At 51.5% G+C, this 15,769-nt stretch overlaps 1 long non-coding RNA gene across 1 annotated transcript; it reads left to right on the plus strand.

Moving 5' to 3' along the window:
- Positions 1-389: 389 nt before the first annotated feature.
- LOC307178797 lies at positions 390-15,361 on the plus strand. The gene is made up of 4 exons (XR_013825281.1): positions 390-715; positions 919-1,035; positions 14,179-14,357; positions 15,191-15,361. It is a non-coding gene; the product is annotated as an uncharacterized lncRNA (long non-coding RNA).
- Positions 15,362-15,769: the final 408 nt, after the last annotated feature.

Here is a 15,769-nt window from a genome sequence, read left to right on the forward strand (position 1 = left end):
CGGGGCAAGGAGTCAGTGCCCCCAGGCGCATCCCAGGGTGCGTCCCCAGCTTCGGGGCCCTCAGTGGACCCTGCCCTGGCCCGCCCGCATGCCCACAGCAGGAAAGCATCGCCAATGAATGTCTATTGCCTTTCTGGCTTCCCCGTCTCACTCCCAGCACACCACTGCCCAAGCCACATGTCAGGCTGTGCTCTGGGAAGACCCAGACTCAGACGGTGCTGACGCCGTTGCCTCCAGGAGCGCGGGCTCTGTGTCCAGCTCCCAGGTGGATGCAAGTTTCCTCCTGTCCTTAGCAGCCGGGCCCTGGCAGTGAGGTCACGTATTCGAGTTTCTTCCTTTGCAGCGTGAATGTGATAACGGCACTCCCCTCCTGGTATCAGCCTCAGGACTGACCAAGTCCGAGTACAGAAGGACCAAGAGAACGTGTGTGTCCAGGGAACAAGCAGCACACGCAGGGCAGCTGCTGGTATGTGTGCACTTAGCACAGTTTCTCAGCCAGTTGGAGCCTCAGTTTGCACATCTGTGAAATAGGAGAACAATCGGTGACAAAAGCCAATACGACGCTTGCTGGGAACCTGCACTGAAGGGGGCTCGGTAAACACCAGCTGCTGTTGTCATTGTGATTGTCGACGACTCCCTGTCATGACTGACCCCCACACAGCAGTGCCTGAGATGCTGGCTGAGTGACGGGAAAAGCTGACCAGCTTCTGCAGAGGTAAGGGCGGGGCATAGATCCAGTCGGTCACCCAATAGCCACAGGCAGTATTCCCCTGACACAATTCCTTGTCAGATCACAGAAGGAATGCCGAAGGGGCCAGGGAAGGGGAGATGCTCTGATAAAAATCACTAAAATAACATCCAATGCTAGAGATCAATATATGCATCTTCAGTTTAACTGCTTGCTTTGTCCTTCAACAGCACTGAACCTGTGGCACTCGGATGGCACAGGTGATGGGCTGCGTGCGACTCCCAACGCAGATGAGAGTAGCCCCGCGGGGACCAGATGCTGAGCAGTGCTTTACCACCATGGTCTCGGTGAGTCCCAGCCAGGTGCCAGGTCGGTGCGAGTGGCTGTACTGAATGGTTGTGGAAACTGAGGCTCAGAGAGACGGATCCACTCGCCCCTCGCCGGGCAATAGCAGAGCAGGGGCTGACCCCGGTCCATCTGAGGACCACGGAGGAAGGGCTGGAAGCACCAAGGAGGCTCAGATGCAGAGCTGAGATGGAGAGAGCTCTCCACCTCTGGTCTCAGCCAGGGCTCCCCGTGGGGCAAACCTACACCGGAGCCAGGGTGCAAGGCCTCTGGGAGGTGTTGGCAGACAAGAGCAGAGGTGGAACAGGGACGGGCTCTGGGGACAGGCCACCGTCTGCTGCAGAAACAGAGTTCCCCCTTCTCCCAGGGTGGCCACAGGTCTTCCGTGGACACCTCACAGGCTCCTCCGCCCCTCCCTCCCCTGCAACAAAGCTGGCAACTCCCCTCCCTGAAAAAGAAGGGGAAAAGCGTGAATACATTGGCCGGCTCCACATGATACAATACTGTGTTAGTCCCACCATTTCCTGCTAAGTCACTCTCTTCTTTTACAAAGTTCAGCCACTTACCAGGAAGATGAAAACAAGCACTTCCAGCCACGTAAAAATCTGTGCAATGATCCCACCATCCCCAGAGCATGCGGCAAAGGCCACACATGTGCCCATGATGGGCCACCTCCCTACCCCGAAGGCATGGGGGGGCAGCGAGGGAGGGGACCCAGCGCCCAGCAGCACCCTACACACCCAATGCAGCCTTCTGGTCTCTGCTGAGCTTGGAAGCCGACCTCCCTGGATGGGGTTCAAACACCTACACATTTTTATCAGCTTTTAAAAAAATGGAAGTGAAAAGTCTAATGGGATTGCTGAGTAGAGATTGAACCGTTCCAGGGGAGGAAGTAATATGGGATAAAAAGAGGGTGTTGAGTTTCAAAGCTCCTAATAGAACGCTGGCGAAAACTTGCATGGAGAGCACTTGTCCTCAGAGTGCCAGATTTCATTTTGGATATCTGGTCAGAAAAAGAAGTGAAAATGTCGAGTAGAGAAAGAAATTAGGGCGACCGAGGACTTTCATGGTGGGAGGAAATGTTTAACTAAGTGCATTATTCATTTTTCATTGATTTAAATGCCAGGGGCTTTAGCTCAGAGTGTGGGGCTGGCAGTAAGGTCCAGGCCCAGCAAAGCTGTGCAGTTCAACTTCTTTTCTTTTTCGTAATCTCGGTTAAACAGCTCTGGTCCTCTGGGGTCTTTTGGCTGAGAGCAAATATTCTGTCTCCTCCAGGGAAACTCTGCCTTTTTGCTTGGCAGAAAAATGGAACTGGTAACCTAATAGAACTTGCGTTTCTCTGGTTACCAGGACTGAGTGAGCCTTTAATCTCCACTGAATTACCCCATCCCCTGGGATTGGGTGGGAGGTCTTTGAGTCAGTGAAAAGTTCACTGTGGTTTTGACATAGGCCTGCTATTTCTTGCGTCTCCAGAGGGGACTCTGTGAGTGAACCATTCTTGAAATCACTCAGAAATGCCTTACTTTTTCTTTCTGACTCTGACATACAACAGTCATCTCTCTTCTTATTTGATGTGTTCCAAAATGTCGTAGTTGCTGCAAACTACTTCCCTAACTGATCTGGAATGCAGACTAATTCCCGTGCCCTGAAGTGGTTCATGGGTCCCAAATTTGGAAATCGTTTCATACATTTAAGACTAGCCTTGTTAGGGCTACAGTTTAGAGTCATGTTTAATAAACAGACCACCCCCCCCCCCCCGCCAAAAAACTCCACAAAAAACAGAGGAAGACTATGGTCTCTGACCCTATTATCATAAATGTTTTTTTCTAATTCTACAAACATTGTGGTAATAATCATAACAATAACAAAAATAGAAGCGAACATTTGTGAGACACTACCTTCCAGGCACCGTACTGAGTATCTTACATACTCAGCGCATTGGATTTCCCTGATTATCTGTGAGAGAGGCCTTGACACTCACAGAGAAGTTCACAGAGGGGCACAGAAGTGGTGTGGTTTGCTCAGGTTGACACAGACAATAAGAGGTGGCTCCAGGACAAAGTTCTCTTTGGTGAATTCACCGTCATCTGAGTCACCCGCAGGGGTAGAATTTATGGGTATCTTACAATCACTGATGCCACAGTTTTGACCCAAGGGGCCACCATACCAAAAGCTTCTACTCCAGTAAGGAGTAAGAACCAGCGGTCCCTTCTTCTTCCCACTTATCCATCCTGGAGACCTGGTCCATGGCTTAATTCAGATGTTGGCTACGTCACTTGCACTCGTATCCCACTGGCCAGAAGTTAGTCATACGACCATGCATGGGAGGCTGGGAAATGAAGTCCTTACCTGGACAGCCACATACCCAGCTGAAGCCCTGGGATTCTATTACTAAGGGAAAGGGAAAGTGATACTGGGTGACAATAGCTGTGTCTGCCACAATCCATGCACGATTGTGGCCCCAGTGACTGTCCCCATCTCCAGTACATAAGTCCTGAATAAATAAACTCACCTGTCAAAGTTTGCCAACCTCAGATAAGAACCCCAACCATTATTCCAAGCTTCCGGAAGTCCCAGCATTAAAAAGCAGAGTAAAAATCCTCTTATCCGCATAGATAAGGCAAATGCTGGTACCCCCATTCACAACTGAGGATGGAATATCCATGCTCCCCTACTTCCTTACCAAGAGGACCCCGATTTTATTCAGGGTGACAGCAGAGCCGTCACTCTTCCTTCCAGAAGAATCCTTAATAATCTGCGTGGACGCTCTCTGCTCCAGGAGGTGGAGCCTCATCCCGCCCTCGAGTGTGCGCTGAATTACTGCATTGCTTCCAAAGGATGGAGACCAATAGTAGCCTTAGAGTGAAGAAGCCCGGCAGACACTATGTTAATCAGGTGACCAAGGGCAACGTCACCAGTGATAAGTCATGTGGATATGATGCCCCCGCCCCAATATCTCTGTGCATATAACTCTAGTCAAAGCATGAGAAAAGCCCAGTTGACAAACAAACTCAACCTGGGGGACATTCTACAAACCATCCTACCATTCCTCTCTGAAACTGTCAAGATCATGACAGCAAGGAAAGTCTCGGAAATTGTCACAGCCCAGCAGAGGCTAAGGAGACATGATGACTAAATGCAGTGTGGGACCCTGGATGGGACCCTGGGACAGAAAAGGACCTTGTGGGAGAACTGGTGAAATCCAAATAAGGTCTGGAGTTTAGTTAACTGTATGTATCAGTGTTGCTTCTTACCTTTGAAAGTGTGCCATTGTGATGGAAGACAGTAACAGAAGGGGAGACTGGGTGCGAAGATAGTAGCAGAAGGGGAACAGAAGGGGAGACTGGGTGCAGGGTATGTGGGAGCCCTCCGCACTGTCTCAGAAGCTTTTCTGAAAATCTAAAATTGTTCCAAAATAAAACAGCATCAAAATAAAGAAATACCCAGCATCCCTTGCAGTTAGAGGCAGCCAAATGACCCGGTTCTGGCCAACGAGATGTGAACAGATCTCTGTCCACAGACGTGGGTTTCTAGGAAAGCTATCGTGTGCGTGCGTGTTTTGCTTTGTTTTAAATAAAATCTTGGCACACACCTCTTCCCCTTTTCTTATCACCTCCTCCATGCCTGAAATGCAGGCTTAGCGCCTGTACTCAGGACCGAGGGCAGTAAGCCAGAAGGAGACCCAGTTCTTAACAAGCCCGTCAGCCACTGCAGTGTGCTGGACTGCCCATCTTTGGAACCCTTGTCGCACAGGAAAATCAAGCCTCATAGCCTGACTTCATTTGATGAAGCTGGGTTAAGTTTCTGTGATATGCAGAGTCTGCTCTAGTGGATGTTAAGTGGAATCATAGGAAGTTGCCAATAGTTGATTATTCGGACTTACAAAAATGGCAGTTACCAAGTGTGACCTACCATGGGTTATATTTTTTCCAAGTGTCATTAAAACATCTTCATCAACTACAAATCTAAATAACAAGCAGTAGCAAACGCCCCTCTCCAGCATTTTTTGGGGGGTGAGCTTTTGGTCTCTTAAGAACCATAAGAATAGATCTTAAATGTCCTGTTTTACCTGGGATGCTGTCACTGCTTGAGACTGCAGATGATTCAGTGAGAGATTCTCAGCCTCTCGCCACTGCATGCATTAGATGGCACTGTTGGTGTTTAGAAAAGATTCTTATCTTCCTAGCAGTTTCACTCTTAGGAATATGCCCAAAAGAATTGAAAACAAAGGACTTGAGAAAATACTTGAATATTCATAACAGCGCTATTCATAATAGCCCAAAAGTGGAAACAACTCAAACGTCCAGAAACTGATGAACGGCTAAACCAAATGTGGTCCATCCACACAGTGGAATATTATTCTGCCATATAAAAGGAATGAATTTGTGATACAGGCTACAACACAGATGAACCCTGAAGACATTATGCTCCGTGAAAGAAGCCAGACACAGGAGAACATGTATGATTCCATGTGTCCGAAATGTCCAGGATAGATAAACCAATAGAGACAGAATGCAGACTGGTGATTCCAGGGGCTGGAGGAGGGGAAAACGGGAAGCAACTGCTCAATGAATACAGAGTTTCCCTCTGGGGTGATGAAAATATTTTGGAACTTGATAGAGATGGTGGTTGCACAGTGTTGTGAAAGTACTAAATGGCACTGAACTGTACACTTTAAATGATTAATTTTATGTTTTGTGAATTTTGCCCTAGATTTAAAAAAAAAAAAAAAAACCTTTTTTTCAGTGCGTTTAAATACATGATAGAACCAAGATAATAATCCAACAAAATGACTTATAATTGAGATAAAAGAAAATAAGATCAAGCCAGCCAAGGGCAAAAAGCTCTCTGTGCACTGGGTTTGTACCTCCAGTGTGCCAGTTATCTCTTGCTGCAGAGCGAAACCCTCGAAAGTGCAGTGGCTTAAGACAATGATGACATTTATTTTGCTCACACATCTCTGCATCGTGCAGGGTTTGGCAGGGACGGCTCATCTCTACTCCGCTCAGCACCACCCAGGACTGGTCCAGGTGGAGGCTGGAATCGTCTGAAGGTCCTCTGGTTCACCTGGCTGGTGATCGATGCTGGTGGGGACCTCAGATGGGCCGGGATCAGGACGCTCACATGTGGCCCTTCCGGGTGGCTGTTTGGCTTCCTCAGAGGATGGCAGCTGGGTTCCAAGGCTGAGCATCCCCGGGGGTCCAGGTGGACGCAGCATCACCTTTCATGTCTGAGCCTCAGCTGTCACACAGCATGGCTCGCACTACAGTCACCAGCCTGGGCAGATGCAAGAGTAGGGGACGGTCAGCGTCTCAGTGTAGGAAGAGCAGGGGGCTGCGGTAGATGGGTGCAGCCATCCTGGGCGGTGCAGCCTGACACGACCATCATGTTGTAGGTGTTTATACTCTTGCATATGAAGGACTGCCGCGGAAAGGACCCGGAAGAAGCCTAGTTAATAACGTATAACTAGGCATCTAACAGTAGTTTGGAGCTGGTGATGGAGATGGTCTCTGGGTTTTCACCAGAGAGCTTAGAAGTCAGCCCTGCACTCTCACTGACGTTAAAGGATCATGTGGAAACAGTTAGCAGATGTCCAACACTACTGAACTCTGTCATCCGTACGTTAAAAATCTTTCTCATCGGCGGCCTCCCATTTACAGCCATAATGAAGAACCTCTGGGCTAATTATTGCCCAGAGATATTTAGTTGACTCCACATACACTGGTAACTGACTTAAAACATTAAACACATCTGTGTTTACCCCATCAATAACTTTCCTCTCCCCAAAAAGAGAGAAAAGGAGAGTAAGAAAGAAGAAAAAGAAAAAAATTGATCCAAAGTTGTTTGGGTTAAACGCCAGCATTTTCGTCTTAGGGATGAAAACCACTTCCTCCGAAGGCCAGACTTCTCACAACACGCGCTGAGAGTCCGTGGGGAAATGTTTAGGGAGGAGAGAGACCCCCAGATGCTCAGTCTCACCCCATGATGCGACATCCTTCCGAGGCACAGAGAGCGCGGTGGTCCTACTCCTCCCTCAGGATCCCCAGATTTCTGTCCTCATGAGTGGATCCCACAAATCGCCGGGGAGCCTGGATAAGGAAAGGGGTGGAGGGTGGTGCAGTGGTACCATGATGCAGCTTGAAAACCCTGAAATGCTGGTAAACCCCATACGCCCAGAGCCCCGGGGCTCCCGCTTCCTCCTCCTCTCCGCAGCTGGAGCCTCAGTGTGTGCGTTTCTCATGGAAGGCCGGCTGCAGGCCGACGTGTGCATGAGAGAAGAGGAAAAGCCTTCTGCTCTGAATTCCTATTAAGGAAAACACCATCCACTTTGTACTATTTGGTGGAAGGTGAGAGGTCAGACAGGGCTCTGACCGCAGGCCAGACGCTTCGGCCGCCTCCTCCTGACACTGAAAACGCAGAGCAGCGATCTCCCCCGATGGTAACTAACCTCACAGAAGTAAGATTGTTAAAGCCCACGTGTGACTATTTCTCATGGCAGAGTGATGACCAGGACGCCCAGTCTGTTGGCGATGATTGTCGCGTGAGCCCCTAGTCTATCAGAGAGGCATTTTCCAAATCTGTGAGAGCAGAGCTTACAAGGAAGATTAAAGAGCTGCAGTGGCCCGATGGTCTGTGGCCGTGCTTACTGCCACCGGGACCCCCCAGAATGGGGGCTGACTGCTGGTTACAGAGGGGGCCTCGTGTGAGGGGAGCTACTTGGAGACTCAAGCTCGGTGCTCGGGTGCCCCCTCCTTGCTTCCTCGGGGTGATCTGTCCCCCAACCCCACCTGGAATGACCATACTTCCTATGGGAGAAACACACCCTGGGCCTGGGTGCTGACTTGGGACGGTCGGTTCTCCAGGAAAGAAGGGAATGCAGGCAGCATCCGCCACCCCCCACTTTCCCCTCCGTGATGTCTCCCAGGGGAGGGCCGCCGTTGAATCTCTCCCACGGCGGGTGATCTTGCTCAGCCCTCAGTGTTTGGACAAGCCCGCCTCACCTGTCCTGGGTTCCTTCTCACCTGTGTCATTACTGTCCAGGTTGGTGGGGCTGTGGACGGCCCGAGCCTTTGAGCTCAGGCCACCGTGCCCAGCCCTTTCGTCTGTTCGATTCGATGCTAAGTCTGCCCTGAGCTAGGTTCACGGCGGGGAAAGGGGACCAAGGCAGACACCGTCCAGGACATCCGAAGGCAGGGATCTAGGGAGTCACAGAGATTCAAGCTCTTGCTGATGGGCGAGCGCGGCCAGCAAGGGAAAGGGCTGGGGTGCTGCAGGCAGAGGAACAGCCGTGGAAACTTCTCTCTCTCTGCATCTCTGAGCCTCCTCACCTGGAAAGCGGAGAACGTAGTTACCTGGTCTCCATGCTTCCCTCCTAGTGCCCTGCACCCTCCTCCCCACACTTGAGCTGCAGGGATTCTTTTAAAACCTAAGTCAGCTGCTGTTCCCCTGCTCAAAACCCTCCAGTGGTTTCCCCCTTCACTTGGAATTAATGAAGTCTTTGCAAGATCCCACAAACCCTGCTCCCCTCGCCCACCTCCACCTGCCTGTCCGCCACATACCACCCCCCGACCCCCTGCCCACTCTGCTGCAACACACCAACCGTTTGCACACACAGACAGCTGCCTCGGGACCTTTGCACTGGCCGTTCCATCCCCTCTTCCCAAGACACCCTCCATCCTCACGTCCCTCTGACCATGCTCAAATGCCACTCCTCTGAGAGGCTGTCCCGTGCCCCTGTGTGACATCACTGCCCCCCCCACCCACCCCGCCCCACCCCCAGTCCCTCTCTATTCCCTGGCCCTGCTTTTGCCTTCCCAGCACTTTTCGCCCCTCGATACGGTGTATCTTTTTCCATTTAGTGTAGGTCCTCCTCTAGTGGGTCGTGGCTGTATCCCCACACCTAGCCCAGAGCTGGGCACGCGGTGGCAGCCCGTGCTTCGTGTGGCCCTCATCGAATCAGGGCTGGTTCTAGATGACCCGTAGAATACTGGGAGGTGACACGGGTGGCTTCTAGACTAGGCCACAGAAGGGCTTGCAGCTTCCCCTGTGGGCTCTCAGAGCACCTGAGCCACCCTGTAGGAAAGGCGGCTTCCTCGCGGCCCAGTGAGAGCACCTACGTGCAGAGGGAGATGCCTCACCCCACTGCCCCAGTTCCCATCATGGAGACAAGGCCTCCGACAAAATGGAGCAGAGACGAGGGGTCCCCACCAGCCCCTGCCCAGTCGCAGACTCGTAAGCGAAAGAAAAGACACCGTTGTCTTAAGCCGCTAAGTTTCGGGGTTATTTGTTCCGTTGCAGCGATGACCAGAACGTGTCCGGAGAAAGGGCTGTACTCGGATTCTTCTCCCAGGGTAGGCTTCTGGGGATCCCCCGCCAGCTGTGAGGGTCAAAGACCAGCGGGTGCCTGGCGTCCGCCCAGCGCTGCACCCAACAGTCGGGCCGGGCCCGGTCGTGCGTCCAGTTCACGCACCACTCACAGCGCTTGAGCTCGGCTCCTGCCGGCATCTTCAGGGGCCCAAGGCCGTGGGGGGAGGGCGGCTGGGAGGGTGTGGGGGGAGCAGAGACAGTGGGTCTCATCAGGCCTGCAAGATGCTCCGAGCTTCTCCTGGACCCAGGTCGGTAATTAAAATGTCACCAGGGGCGCATCCCATTCGCACGAAGTGATGCTTTGTACGGGGTCACAGCAAATTGAAGTCACCTGGCAAGAGGCCCCTGGGGCTCTGGGAAGGCGCCTGTCCCCGGGGCCGCGGGTGGGGGCTCCCGCTCAGCCGTCCACGCCAGCAGCACGGCCTCTACAGAAGTGAGTGGCAGATGTGGGGAGCAGGGGGCCCATGCCTTTAAAGTGGCCGAAAAGTCAGGATTCCAACCCACAGTGGAAAGACATGCAGCAGGGGAGCTGCCAGGGTCGGAGAGTGATTTGGTTCCTTGACAGGAGGCTCCAGAGGAGAAGGCAGATCAAAAGAGGCCATGGACGCCCTGGGGATCTCGGCCTGGGAACGCAGGCGAGCCCTCTGGCATCTCCCGCCCAGACCAGCCTCTGTCTCGGGCTTCAGAGGGCACCCTGGGAACTGGGCTTTTCCTGCCCCATAGCTGACTCTCCTCGGACCCCTCAGGAGGCTTGGGACAGCACGCCCCGTCGTCCAAAGGCTGCTGTCGCCCAAGGCTTATTGCAGACGCCCCAGACACTGCCATGCTCAGCGTCTGCTGTGCATCATCTCATGGCATCCCCACGGAACCCTAGCAGCCCTGTTCCCCAAAGGAGCACCCAGCCCGAGAGGTTGAGGCTCTGCCCCCTGCCCCCGAGTGTGACCCGTGGGCCAGCCTCGGAACGGGGAGACTACCCTTTTGGGAGAAGCCTTGAATCCTGGCAGCGGTGGTGGGGAGTGGCCTGCACTCAGCTCATGACCCTCTCCCCAGACACTGATTAATCCATCTGCCGGCTCGACCTTTCACCTCCAGGGGACTTAACCTCATCTCTCTCCCAGTCCAGGGCCCCAGGACAATTTGGCAGGACCACATCTCACTCTCACGGGGGCCCCCAGGCCTGTGAGATCCACCTGTCTGTACCACATGCACGATGAGAAACACGCTTCACGCCTCACCCCGGCAGAACCAGAACAACATTCCTGCTACCCCCGATGTGGTCTGGAATTTTCTATTCTATTCTAGCCTTGTTTATTTCCGTTGTTGTTGAAGTGTAGTTGATTTACAATGTTGTATTAATTTCTGCCGTAAAGTGATTCAGTTATACATACATATATATATATATCCTTGTTCATATTCTTTTCCATTATGGTTTATCCCAGGATATTGAATATAGTTCCCTGTGCTATACATTAGGACCTTGTTGTTTATGCATTCTATATGTGATAGTTTGCATCTGTTAATCCCAAACTCCCAATCCATCCCTCTTCAACCCCCCTGCTTGGCAACCACAAGTCTGTTCTCTATGTCTGTGAGTCTGTTTCCGCTTTGCAGATAAGTTCATTTGTGTTGTATTTTAGATTCCACATATAAGTAATATCATATGGTATTTGTCTCTCTTTCTGACTGACTTCACTTAGTTTGATAATCTCTAGGTCCATCCATGTTGCTGCAAATGGCATTATTCCATTCTTTTTTATGGCTGAGTAGTATTCCATTGTATATATGTACTATATCTTCTTTATCCATTCCTCTGTTGGTAGACATTTAGGTTGCTTCCACGTCTTGGCTATTGTGAATAGTGCTGCTGTGAACATATGGGTACGTGTGTCTTTTTGACTTAGAGTTTTCTCCAGATATATGCCCAGGAGTGCGATTGCTGGATCATATGGTAGCTCTGTTTTTACTTTTTTGAGGAACCTCCACACTGTTTTCCATAATGGCTGCACCAATTTACATTCCCACCAACAGTAGACTTGTTTTTTGTTTTTGTTTTTTTGCGGTACACGGGCCTCTCACTGTTGTGGCCTCTCCCGTTGTGGAGCACAGGCTCTGGACGCACAGGCTCAGCGGCCATGGCTCACAGGCCCAGCCGCTCCACGGCACGTGGGATCTTCCCAGACCAGGGCACGAACCTGTGTCCCCTGCATCGGCAGGCGGACTCCCAACCACTGCACCACCAGGGAAGCCGTAGACTTGTTTATTGATTCTACAATTCATTATCCCAGTGTTCCAAAAATATGTTCCCGGAAGTTAACATTTTCTTATTGATAAACCCTCCTTTTTGTCATGACTTTTTTCATTTGCTCAATCAATAAATATAAATGTTATTTACACTAAAGAAAGAGTCCTTTACCCCAAAGAGATACTCTGAGAACCACCTAGTTCTCAGAAGTCTAATTTAGCAGAGATTCTGAACTAGGGTGCTCCAACTTTGCAACTCATTGGAGCCACCTGGAGGGTTTTAACCCTCCCAATGTGCAGGTCACAGCCTGACCAATTAAGTCAGAGCCCAGGGGTGCGGTAGGTGGGGCAGGAGGACTGGTTGTTTCTAAGGGTGATTCCAGCGCCCAAGGCAATAGGAAAAAATATTGTTCTCACAATAACTGGGTCTGGGTGGAGCCTGAGACTCTGCATTTCTACAAGCTTGCAGGTGATACTGCTCATCCAGGGACCCCACTTGGAACATCAAGTTTTAAACCCTGGCTGAACACAATAATTACCTGGGGAGCTTTTAGACCCCATCCCAGGGGAATTGAACGTGAGCTTCTGGGTCCCAGAGGCAGCATTCCGTATTTTCCTGAAACTGTGCCCTTGATTCTAATGTGCTTGGGCCAAGGGGTACAAACGCCTGGCTTTGAATCCCACAGCCGTGGGGCCGGGGATGAGTTCCTTTGTTCTCTGAGCCTCAGTTTCCCTATCTATAAAATAGGGATGGTGTGTGTGTCCTGGGGGCCTTGAATGGGACTTAGACTTGGCCAGGTGGTCTGGTGGGCAGGTGACACCCAACTTTTATTCACCTGGGCTGAGAAGCATGAGGAAGCATCCTGAGAAAACACAGTTCTTACAGAACCTGGAGTTCTTTCTGGAGAGGGAGAGAGAGAGAAATCAGTGAAACAGGTGGGCCACTCTGGGACTGGGCCCGTCGGCCACGTGGAGAGGGTCCTTGTCCCCATAGCATCCTTGGGGATTCTGCCAGGTTCTGCCCCCTGGCTCTGCCCTTCTCATGCCCCTGGGTACCCCAGGGCCTTGCCATCCAGGAAGAAACTGGTCTGATGGACAATCAGTTCCTTCCAAGCTTTGGAATCAAAAGACTTAGGCTCAAACCCCAGCCCTGCTGTGTGACCTTGGGCAAGTGACTTAACGTCTCTGGGCTCTCTTCTTCATCTGTGTAAAATAGGAATGATAAGGATCCCTCTAAGGTCATTGTGAGGTAAAAAGAGGCGTTATGTGCACATGATAAATATTATTATTTTGAATTGTGCTAGCTTGAATGAAATAGGTGTTAAGGAATAGGTAGGATTGTGAGGTCACGTTGGAAAATGGAGAAATTAAAAGGAAAAATATTTTCAACTTTTCAGAAAACATCTAAACGCTCCTGATGGAAATCTGTTTTTCAGCTGTGACAGCACCGCCCCCAGGCTTCCAGTCTCAGCAGAAAAGGGCTGCTTTCTGGAGCTGTGTGCCCTGAAAACAGCGCCCAGGGTTGTCAGAGCCCACACGGGCCACGGGCCTCCGGGAAGTCGGGCTCAATCCAGTCTGACCAGACCTGGGGTGTTTGCCTGGGTGCCCAGGATTGTCTCGACATGGCCTGGCCTTGTCCGAGCGTGCGAGGCTCCCCTGTGGGGCCTGACGGCCCCGCTTGGCAGTGGGCTGGGCCGCACGTTGGCGCCAGGACTGAGAGGATGACGAAGTGCTGAAATCTGCCCGAGACAGAGTAGTATCAGATGGTGTGGCTGCCAGCTCCACGCTCCACGCTCAGCGAGCGCATCCTTGGCGACCGACGGGGAGACAGGAGGGCAGGGCTGACAGTTATCAGCTGGGGAGCTGGCCAGACATGGCCCAGGGGCTGAGCTAGCGTGGGTGGTAGAAAGCAGCACTGGACTGGGAGGAAGGCCCCTGCTTCTGTCCGTGTCACTGACCAGGTGATGAGAGAATCGGCCGCGCAGTGAGGAGTGGAGGCCCTGATGTCACATGCGTGTGTGGGCCCTGCTGCACCCTGCCTCAGATGCATGGATGCAGATAGGTGATGGGTTAGACAGATGGATGAATAAACAGGCAATAGAGACAGAGATATATGTAGATGATAGACAGATAGATGATAGATAGGTGACTGATAGATAAATGATTGATAGGCAGATAGATGATAGATACATAGATAGGTGACTGATAGATGATAGACAGATAGATGACAGGTGATTGTTAGATAGATGATAGATAGATATATAGAGAGATGGTAGATACATAGATGATAGATAGATAGGTGATAGATATATAGATGATAGTTACATAGCTAAATAGATAGATGATAAATAGATGATAGATAATAGACAGATAGATGATAGACATATAGATGATAGATCATAGATAGATAGATGATAGAGATGGGTGGGTAGAAATGGATGACAGATAATATAGATAGATGTAGATAGGGCAACTGGGAAATTTTGAGCAGTTACTTGGTATCTGATTATTTTGAAGAATTATTGTTCATTTTTCAGGTGTGAAAATGGTCCTGTACAGAGAGTAGACCCATGGCTAGGCCTGGCCAGTCAAATTCCTGCATGAATTTTATGTATATATGCTGAGGAGAGAGCGGCTTCCACTTACCTCTTGGATCTCCAGGACCCAGCGAATAGCAGGAAAGAGAAAAATAAAACAAGATCACCGTGCAGCACAGGTTTGCTGTCCACCAGGCACTCACTTGGGGCAGAGAAACGGATGAACAAGGCAGGGGTTTGTGCTCGATGAGACTGAAAATTCCGTTCCTCAGTTACACCAGCCCCATTTCAGTGCTCTAAGAGCCACACGTGTCAACCCCTGGGACAGTGAGGTTCTGGAATGTTCCATCGTAGCAGACTGTTCTTCTGGACGGCGCTGTGTTAGGGACTGTGAGAATAGGTGCAGCTCTTGTGAGGGCAGCGAGCTAAGAGGTGTTGCCGCGCAAGGTGGGAGTGAGCAGGGCTGTGGGCAGCGGCGACGGTGGGCAGCTCTGGCCGGTGTGTGGGCGCCCCGGCTGCCATCCCGCTGAGAGCATGCAGGAGAGTCCCTGGGCTTCCAGGCCCCGCATCCTGCATGGAGAGGAGCGTTAGTCAGCTACTCCCTCCTACTCCTTCACCACGAGGGCAGCTTTTGTTAACCCGCCCGCCAGCATCCTACTGTTTATTGGCTTCCCGAGTTAGACTCACTGTGTCCAGGGCGGCTCCAGGTCTGCATCTGGCATTTCCTCTTCAAGTTTCAGTGCGTGGCCCAGTGTCTCTCCCCAAATTTCCACCCCCAGCTGCCCCTATCCTCGTGCCCGGCGTGCAAAGCGGGCCAACTATGCCACTGGTTCCCCTCTGGGGGCTGAGAACCACGAGCAGCCCGAGCCCCGCTCAACTCCAGCCCGTCACTCACCCTCCAGACCCACCCCCCAAGCTGCCTGGACCAAGCCCTGGCCCCCACGGCCTGCTTCTGTCCAGGACTCCAACTCCCAGATGACCTAAATCTACCCAAACCATTTTGTCGTTTTAGTACAGAGGACACCAAGGATGGCCCTTTCTACAATGAGCCACTGTGCTGCTTGAGCTGAAATGGCTCTTCTGAAGCCGAGGTGGGTCCACTCGGGAGGAAGGGAGATTTTCTGCTCAGCGTGGACTCAATGCCCACATCCTGGGCTTCACGTCACTCTCACATCATTTGAGATTTGAGGTAGTTTTTTCTCTTGGCTAAATGTTTATTGTGGAATTGATGGAAGCTGCCTGTCTGCAATGACTTCTAAGGCGTCTGGGCTCCAAATGGCTGTTGGTAAAAGATTTGTTGGGGACATGGAAGGTTTTGGACAATTCCGACTCTGTGGCTCAGTTTCTCCAGTCACCTGGCCGGCACGGGTCTGGAAGGAGTAATGTAAATGTCAGCTGGGAGCTGTTGATGAAATAGATCAAACAAAGCCCCTGGGAAGGTTTGCCGGGGTCGGGAAGCAGAATGACTTTCAGTGGCTGGACGCTGGGTGATGCAGGTGCGACTGTAGAATCTGAGAGCGTGGTGCTGGGCAGCAGGTGGCCAGGGACCAGGAGCTCCAGCAGGTGGGCAGGGTGCCAGCCCAGCAGTAGG

The sequence above is a fragment of the Stenella coeruleoalba genome (assembly GCF_951394435.1).
Source record: "Stenella coeruleoalba genome assembly, chromosome: 20".
In the NCBI taxonomy this organism is placed as follows: Eukaryota; Metazoa; Chordata; class Mammalia; order Artiodactyla; family Delphinidae; genus Stenella; species Stenella coeruleoalba.